This window comes from Sinohyriopsis cumingii, chromosome 9 (assembly GCF_028554795.1).
Source record: "Sinohyriopsis cumingii isolate HCF-2022 chromosome 9, ASM2855479v2, whole genome shotgun sequence".
NCBI lineage: Eukaryota > Metazoa > Mollusca > Bivalvia > Unionida > Unionidae > Sinohyriopsis > Sinohyriopsis cumingii.
Genome location: NC_142969.1, coordinates 111,851,452 through 111,861,153, shown reverse-complemented (window position 1 = coordinate 111,861,153; position 9,702 = coordinate 111,851,452).

Below are 9,702 nucleotides of genomic sequence, written 5' to 3'. Positions count from 1 at the left end.
ATGAAAACTTTAAAGCGCCTGTTTTTGACAGTTTTGAATGCAAACACCACTGAGTTATTTTCATGTTTATCAAATTGGACACTAAACATTTGTGTTTGACAACTTTCAAATTAGAGCAATTGTCTTTTTTCTCCAATTTCGTTTTTACAAAAGTGATAAATGAGTTGAGCAATTCAGTGCAATCATGTGTAAAACACTTAAAAATGCACTAAGACTATTTTGAATGATCATCTGTGGATCTTTAATGATAAAGCCTCTCTCTACTCATGTTTTCGCGTTATGTAAACGATCTGGAAATTAGATAACATTCATGTTTAGAGGCGGGATTCATTTTAAAAGTAATGTCCTAATTTTTATTATTGTTTGCTAATGGTACGGTCATATCTTCAGAGACAGCAGATGGTCTGCAAGCATCCTTAAATAAGTTACATGCATAATCTGTAAGATGGAATATATTTGTACATATTGATACCACAAAGGTTATGATTTTGAACAGAAAATTAGAGGAATCGACGTTTAATTTAAATACGGAAATGTATTTCTGGACGCTGTAGATAATTTTAATTATTTAAGACTAGTTATTAACAACAGTGGCTCGTTTGTATATGCTAGAGAGATGATTGCTGTAAAAGGTATCTAAGAATTAACGTTCTTTAGAATAATAATATCAATCTACAATATGTAGTGATTGTTGTGTGTGATTCATTGTTTATGGCTGTAAAATTTGGGGATTCTTGAAAGCAGACAAAATAAAACGTGTACATAGAAAATATTTAAAGTGATTAGTAATGCAGCACTTTTTACCAACATTATGTTTGTATATAGAGAGTGACCAGTAACCACTTTATTTAAATATGTATGTGCATATTATTAAGTCTTACTTTTCATCGTTTTTATCCAAAGACAAAAAGACATACTTTATTCTGGCTGGCATTCAGCAGTCGCTTCGAAAACTGCATACATTTATAATGATATAAAAGATGGTCGAACCCTGCTTCTTATCTTAGAATAATTGTGAATGCCAGCCATAAAAATGCTTTAAGTAAATTAAGTGTTTCACCATACTCGTTAAATATCGAGACTGGTAGACGTGTAGGAAAAGAACGACATGAAAGTGTGTTTGAACTTTGTGAATAATGAGATTGAAGATAGAGATCATTTTGACTTAATCGGAATCTCTTTGACTTAATCGGAATCTCTCTGACTTAATCGGAATACCTCTCATATAAAATCTTATGTGAGCTTTATCATTGGCATAAACCAAGGATGTTCAGTTACTCAAAAATTAGGATTTGATAACTAGGTAAACATATGTATAATGCATTCCAGCTTAGATTATCCTCTCTCTCTCTCTCTCGATCGATCGATCGATCTATACATGCATGTCTGTCTCTGACTCCGAGGATTTATCGGCATACATGTTTTGTATCGCCATTATTTATTCATTTATGCAACAGTGCATTGTGTATGAATTATGAATTATATTGACTATGTGAGTGTTTGGGTATGGCTAAGAATATGCTCTTCCGCCATCTTATGTGAGAAATACCACAAATTTTAAATGCTGCATTTTCACATCAAATTTGTTACGGCTCGATGGTCTGGTGTCCCATCTTCTATACAATAACTATCGGTTCCTCTTCCAAATATTGTTTTTCAGAGCATTGCTGTCATTAGCTTCTAACTCATGTAACAGCACGGACAAATTAGATATTTAACTGATGTTTTTTATTATTTGGATACATATTATCATAAATCTATTGCAACTACATAATGAATAAAAGCAACATGAACAGGAGCATCGTTATGGTTAAGGTGTATTTAAACTGTGTCCATTTCTCATGTACTCGTAATCCAACAAGAAACAACTTCAACGTTACATTAGCAATTTACAAATACTCTCATGTAAAACAGTGTCTTAATAACTTTAAGATGCTAATGACCATTTGTAATTAGCACAAAACATCCAAAAATATACAATTTTTCATGTGTCATCAAATTGGTAATAAAACCTTATTAGGATAGAAAATGTAACTCATGTGACGAGAACGAGCAAATTTTCTTTTTCTTTTTAAAATTCGTAACATATTTGGGAGCCAGCAATATACAAGTTTGGTGCCGGAAGTAGCTAGACCACATTTGTTAATATTTGTATTTAGGAATTGAGCAGTGATTATGCTAGGGAAAGGTTAATGGTCAGTTAGCTATTAAAACAGGCTTGTGAACCTGCAATTGTTTGTCTGCCGACGTAATTAGTATCAACACTGCACACAATACATTTCGCTTCATCACAAGACAACACTGTCAGAAATTCGCCACAGCGAGGGAGCATCTAAAAAAATATAAACCACGGTCATTGCACGTGTAACAATAGCAGAGATGATTTGTTTTCGCTTTCCAAATAAAATAAGGCGCAATTTTACATTTTTCTGGCGACTTAGCCGCCCATTTGCCTGGTAGCGCTACCCTGCAATTTATGTGAGGTATATATCCTTTCCGGTTAAAAAAATTCTCTAATTTTGTCACGTGTCACGTGACTTACCACTTCACTAAACGGACACCATGGCGAGCATCTTTATCAACTGTAAACAACCTTTGATTATAAAGATTTTTTTCACAACAGGATAGCAAGTATGCCGTGTGCAAACAGAATGTCGTGTGCAACTGTTTGGGTTTTCGGCACGAATAGAACCCAAAATTGTGCTCACGTAATGGTGAACGCGGACAGACACGGACGGGTTGTCCATAAATTCATAAATTTGTCAAATGTTAAATATATTAAAGCATCTAAGTTTTCTTTATTCAAGCACAATATAAAATGACTCCACAATCAACATCTTACTATTGAATTTAATGAAAGTATTATTACAGGGCAGGTCGTTGATCATCACATTAAGGTTGGACAGACGCATCATATGTAACAGTAGGGCGATACAGTTAAATTTTTTAACATTGTGTTTCCAATCCGCATGACAAATTTTACAGGTTATAAATCAGCATACATGTACCAGCCATATTTGTATGTATTTGCAAGGATAAAAAATTATATTGTAATCTTTTCTGTGAAAATTAGTGATGGCCCATTTTAATCTGTCTGGACTAGTGATTTTTGTCGGGAAATGACAGGAAATTAATAATTAACAAACAAATGTTTTATGTCAAAAAAATGTCTTTATTATCACAGTAGCGCATGAACATATAATAAGTAACATTTATGAGCAATTCAAGTCTGAAATGCTTTTCACAGCCTCTTTTCAACAAACACTACCATCTGACAGTAGTGTACACGCAGTCACTTTTACAACAAACACTAGCATCTCACAACACAGAGACCAAGGAAACATTTCTAATTCTAATGTATGTATTTTTTGGTACAATATTTTACAACTATGCCCGTCTTTCGAAGCCACACAAGATCTAAGGTAAGATCACCCAATAAAACTTCACAACTTTGGTTCAAAGCGGACATCGTTGGCTATTTATGGTTCAATAGCAACAGGTGTTAGGAAGCCAAACAAGATCAAAGGTAAGGCCGACTCTGTAATGGGCCGAATATGTTATTGAGAGATTTCTTAATTCAATTGACTGAATCTGTATTGAGTCGATTTGGTTATTGGCTGACTCTGTTAGGGGTTCGCAATCTTCAGTCACCGCTATACCACAATTGCTATAAATCCAGAAGACCTTGGCAATGTTACATTTCTCGCCAATTAATGATACAGATTCTATGTAGTGGTGACGTAATCAAAACCAGTGGTGGAAATACATGCAAAAAGGTGTGCAGAAATGATACTAGGCAATACAAGACTTTACAACGTAAGAGGTATGTAAGAAAAAGAACACGAATATAGCTTGTGATGTTATTACATAACAGTGCGATCGTGATCAATCGATCTCTCTCAAACACGCACACAAGTGTGTACACGTTTTCTCTCATTCAGAATACAAGCATACAACGTGAGTGTGAAAAATTAGTACCGATAGCAAACGCGTACCTGTGTGTGTGTTGGGGGGGGGGGTATGAGAGAGAGAGAGAGTGGGCACACTTAGCATTGTTTATACTGATCTTCACATTATTAGATATTTTGTTTACCATCGGCTAATTGGATTTTTTGTTTTTACTTTCTCCCTTTTATTAGAGATATGTATTCAGTGAATTGTCTCATTTTGTTCATAAATATGACGGCTTAGCATGGTGCTATTCTCTAAGATAAGTGTTTTCTTTTTCTAGATGGACAAAACCATCCAACAAGAGATGCAGACGATATCTGTACTTGTGGACGGGAGGAACTGTTACCAGAAGGTGACAAAGAACACAACATGTGGTGACGTTATACAGCATTTGCTGAAACACAGCGGACTGAAGAAGAACAATAAAGATTCGTATTTCCTCTTCGCATCAAACAGCATAACCGAACAGCAGCTTTCAAAGAAAATAAAGGTTATGAAAGTAGCCGAAGATTTGGCGTCTGGAACTAATAGAATTTATTTTATTCTCCGCAAGAAAATTCGTCTCCATGTGCCTGACGTTTCCGCAATCACACGGAAACGTCTTAGCCAGAAATCATCAGCCAAAGAACTGAAAGCTGAAAAAGTTGAACCCATGCAATATGCACCAGTGCGAGCACCCAAACAAACCCTGGGCGTCAAGCGGCTATGTGAACCTGTGCATGTGCAGAAAAGGTGCTTAAATGAGTTGCATGAAAAACTTAATGACATCGCCAAATTCACGAAACCGTCTATGGAAAAGGACACGTCTTTTATGAATAAATCAAAGGCAGACATCAGCCTAGATCAATTTCCGAACAATGTCAATGATGAGAATATGAAAGGATTACTTTCTTTCTGTGACACGGTACCAACAAAGGAGACGGAACACCTGTCATCTGTTTTACATAGGGCATCGTCCGTTGACAGGCAAATTATTGGAAATCACATGACTTTGATGAAGTGTAAGTTCGACAGAAAATTTGTGGACCATGCAAATGAAACTCTGGATGGAAAGCTGAACACAATACTGACTGAGATCAACCAATCCAAGTTCAACGCTGCAGACGATGTAGCAAAGGATATCCTGATACTGGAGGATGGTATGTATTATGGAGATAAAAAAGATCAAGGGAGTTTTGTAACAATGTCCCTCCCCCTTAGGCAGAGAGTTACTAGTCCTGATCCGAAGCGCATCAGAAAGAATGAGAAACCTGTCCACAGTACCCCTCTCGCCAATAAAACGATGACATACTTGAACAGGTCTAGGAATAGGAACAGAATGTTGAGACAGTTTGGAACCAGTCAGTTACCTCTTGATAAACTGACCAATCTTCAACCACAGGAAATACCACGATGTGACTCCTATGTGTCCAAAGAAGCTGACGGTACTCTATCCATGTTTATTTGCCAAAGGAAAACTGCGTTTTCGAAGCAAAAGGAAGGATGCAAGTATTTTTGTGAGCATAGATACGTATCGGAATCTGATGAGAACTTAGACCATACAGTTTTAGATAAGGAACTTGATGAAGTCTTTGATAGTACTTCTGCTGTCAGCATCAATTGCTCCAATCATTATGCCTCTTCTTTAAACATTATCTCTGGGAACATTCAGTCAAATGATCGCGACCATTCTGTGTTAACATTCGACAGCAGTTCATGTGTCACGTCTTACGTGCAGGACGCGCAAGAAGATGCAAACCAATGTCTCATGTCTTACGGGCAGGACGCGCAAGAAGTTGCAAACGATTGTTTAAGCGTACAAACTTTAAAGATGAAGCTGGTAGATTATAGTGTAAGTGATAGTGATATCAGTTCAGTGACAGATGAAAGTGCTTGAATGACATGTGACTGCATGAAAACAAAATGCGCGACGTTCACATGTGATTACGTCACGAAATTTGGATACTACGTCAAACCCGTTTCCGATACTGGACTCAGCTCTTTTGGAAGTGAGGACTAAATTGGAAAATCATTATAGTTAGATTTATCTACATATTATCAAATATTGCCAAGTTAATCCATCAGATGTCGTTATGAATTATAAATTATCCTAGGTATATAACATGTAAATGTATTCTTCATCACAATAGTGTACTTATTGGAGGAATATGAATGTATTAATAACAACAACAAAAAATTGACACGACAAGCTCCTGTTCTGATGATCAGACTCGCATGTAGGTGTGTGTGTTTGTGTGTGTGAGAGAGAGAGGGAGAGGGAAAGTTTCGTTAAATTAGTGTCAGCTTTCTGAGTTGTAGGAAGTAAAAGAAACAAGATATTGTATGAATCGCGTTGTTAATATTTATGAATGAAGTTGTTTGTAGAATTTCACTATGCACAGAGATTATGTATGTAGTGTACGACTGCAGTTTTTGCAATGAAAAGGTGACGTGAGAAAAGGTAAGTGTCGGGCTTAAAAGTTCTTGAATTAGGCTTGTATACAAAATATACAAGAGGATGAAGTTTTATAAATATAATATAAAATGTGTTTGCCATGAAGATAGCATTTGTTTTGCTTTGACTTATTCAAGTTTTCCCTGCATGGTCGAAGTTATTTTTTAAGCATAAATTTCGCTCACAATGTTAGCATTCTGTAATCTTTATTGAATGCATTGACCCTTCTTCTCGTTAGACGGAGACTTTGGTTTCAATATCCGAAATATTTTGTACCATATATATGTAACGAAAAGAAAAACATGCCATTTTCTGACTATAATATTAAATGATGCGTTAATACGCATGTAACTTGTTGCAGGATGAAAGACAGGCATAGAACCTATATTCAGTTGTTATTTCATATACTCCCACTGCCAGTGTAGCGAGTAGGACCTGGTCTTGATTCTGTCCGTCCGTGCGTTTGAAGGACTGTACGTTCGGGAAAGATCATGATCATAATTTAGTAGAAACCTCTTGAGTATGACAATAAAATCATCAGGCTTTTCTTTGGATATCTTGTTAAGCGCTGGATTGATTTTCACCAAAATAACTATAATGCAGAGATTTGATTCGCAAAGATTTCTGTCTGATTTTAGATTGACTACTCAAATGTTTTAATCTAGACTTAACTTAAGACTGATGTTTATGGAAATTAAACCTTATCAGATGTTTATGTAATTAAATTTTGTTTGGATATTGTGTTTTGAAATTAATGTTTTAAAATTCTGCATCTTTGAAACATTTTTGGTGAAACGAGTTATAGCAACGAAGCAGACACCGGTTGATTTAGACTAATGAAAATTAGCTGGTATTTTAGTATGCGTATAAAAAAGTTAATACGTTTCTGTCAATCTTTTTATTTTTATCAGTTGTTAACTTTTCGCAAATGACATATCAACCACCTTCTCTGCTTGGTTATCACAGGAATCCAAGCAGAGACTTGAGGAACTTATTAGCATGGGTCAAAGATTTTATTACATTCTATTCACTTAATAAATTGGATGAACGTGTTTCCTTTTTTTAAGTAATATGTTAAAATAACATTTTTATCAATTAATTAGATTATTAGGTAACGTGGAAGCAGATATAACAATTTTAAGTCATCAATAGAGTTAGGTGGAATATTTCTGTTTCTGGTTTAAATGATTATATTATTACAAAAAAAATGCCAAGTTTAAACCATTCGTTAATAATAATTAGTTTTTCTTAGCCAGTTATCTTTCCAACAGGTGGAGCCAAGAAAATACCGGTCCTGATATTTGGTTATTCTCTGAGATTATCGTTAGAGAGAACAATCTATTTGTTGATCAATCGAGCGGTAAAAAAAAAAATTAGTTGTAAAAAATCTATAGATAATACATTTTTCAATGAAAACTGTCTATTTTCATCTTTTTAGTGTATCAGAGTAAATACTATATTAGCACTAGAAGACATTAAAATTGTCGTTTTGCTTCTTTTTCAGTTTTATAAAAACAGTGTATCTTTACTTTTGGACTCCTTATGTTCAAACCTCAAGTGCCAACCTATTATATATAAATTCTTATTGCTATCAACTTTATTGTCTTATCCGCTGACTATGGTGGATTAATGAAAATCTCTTTAACAATAATGCTGCAATTTATTGTTTAAGTACATGGAAGAATGAACTTAATAAGTAGATACAAAATATACAGCTTATTTTACTATTTGTAATCACTCATTATCAGAATTAATTTATGCAAAACAACCGTGAGAATAGTTTCGTATTTAAACTTGAAACAAAAATAAAATCATTGCCTTTATTTGGTAACAAAACTGAAATATATGATCAAAGAGGTATACAAATTTGACATGAATTTATAATCATTACTTAAATGAAAAGGGTTAGGACCTGTACAAATAAATGATTAAAAATGAACAGATGTGCTTATGGTACATGTGTGGTAATCACAAACAATGCCCTTTAAAAATATTACCCGTTATGTTCCATTGCAACAGAAGTAATGTTCGAAATCTTACAGCAAACTATAAGTGCAAATTGAAAACACACCAAGAACGATGCAACTTTATTTAGACCATGATAATTTCTCTCCTTTTGTTCATTCCAAGTCATATTTTATGCGGCCGCACGACTCATCCAAAACCACATAAAACCTGCCGATATCCACCACTAACATGACGCATACCCCAAACCACAAGAAATGCATGCGTGGGTAATTCAAATCTGAGGTCAACAGCCGATGAATACACAGGTGTTCTGTTCTGACAGGGATTTATACTAAAAAAGTGTGTGTTCTAAAGGATTTAACGCTGTGGATCATTAGAAGAGGGATTATACTTACCGTCTGGATACAAAGGTTAGTCTAAATGAATTTATTAGTTAATAGCGCGCGGTCCGATCATCTGAAGATACATAGTGCGGGCGGCTTCAGCACAAGTAGTGCATAATAACGTTGGTCTCCGCCGCCAGTCAAAAAAAAAAAAAAAAAAAAAAGGTGGAGAACAACTTGCTGGTCTAGGTTGGTTTATGTTCTTAGGAATGTTGCAGCTTTTCATTGGATGGGTGGAACTTGTTGCTGCAATTTGAAAACCGAATCTCCTTCATACTTGAGATTGGAATATTCTTTAGAAAAGTATATCTATTAACCTTCAAAATGACTCAAAATTCGACTGTTTACTGTTGGTTTGACTGGGATGATGATACAACCAGCGTGAATAGCCTAAATATAGTGAAGGAACCTAGAAAACCTTGGAACGAGTATTTTCCTGGAGAAGAAATAACCGCCAACTTGCCAAAGTATGGTCTTTGGAAAGGAGTCATTGTAGAGATCAGCGGTAAGTTTAAAGTAGATATAGACAAATTAGAAATTGAAATTGACAAATTTTATTTAAATCTGAAGTTGCATTACAGAATAATTTTTTTTACCTCATTGGAGATATTTTACATATTCTGCTAAAAGAGATGCGGACACGGGCATCAAGTACGGTGTGACGTCATTCTAACGGCTCGAAAATATGTTACGCTGCAAAAGTGTGTCAGTATTTAGAACCATTATCGGCAAACCATATTACAATTTCATGACTTTTTTTTTTTACAATTACCAGATATGTAACTTTAACAGGTCTGATCACCAGCTTAAGAGATATAAACTTAGAAATATCTCAATCACAAAACTGTCATGCAAGTAGACGTCTTTATTTTTTAAAATCAATCACAAAACACTTCAGAATATAGCAGTAGGAATAAAAATGGCTTCGTGATATTCTTTTAAATTCTTAATTAAGAATAATTTTAA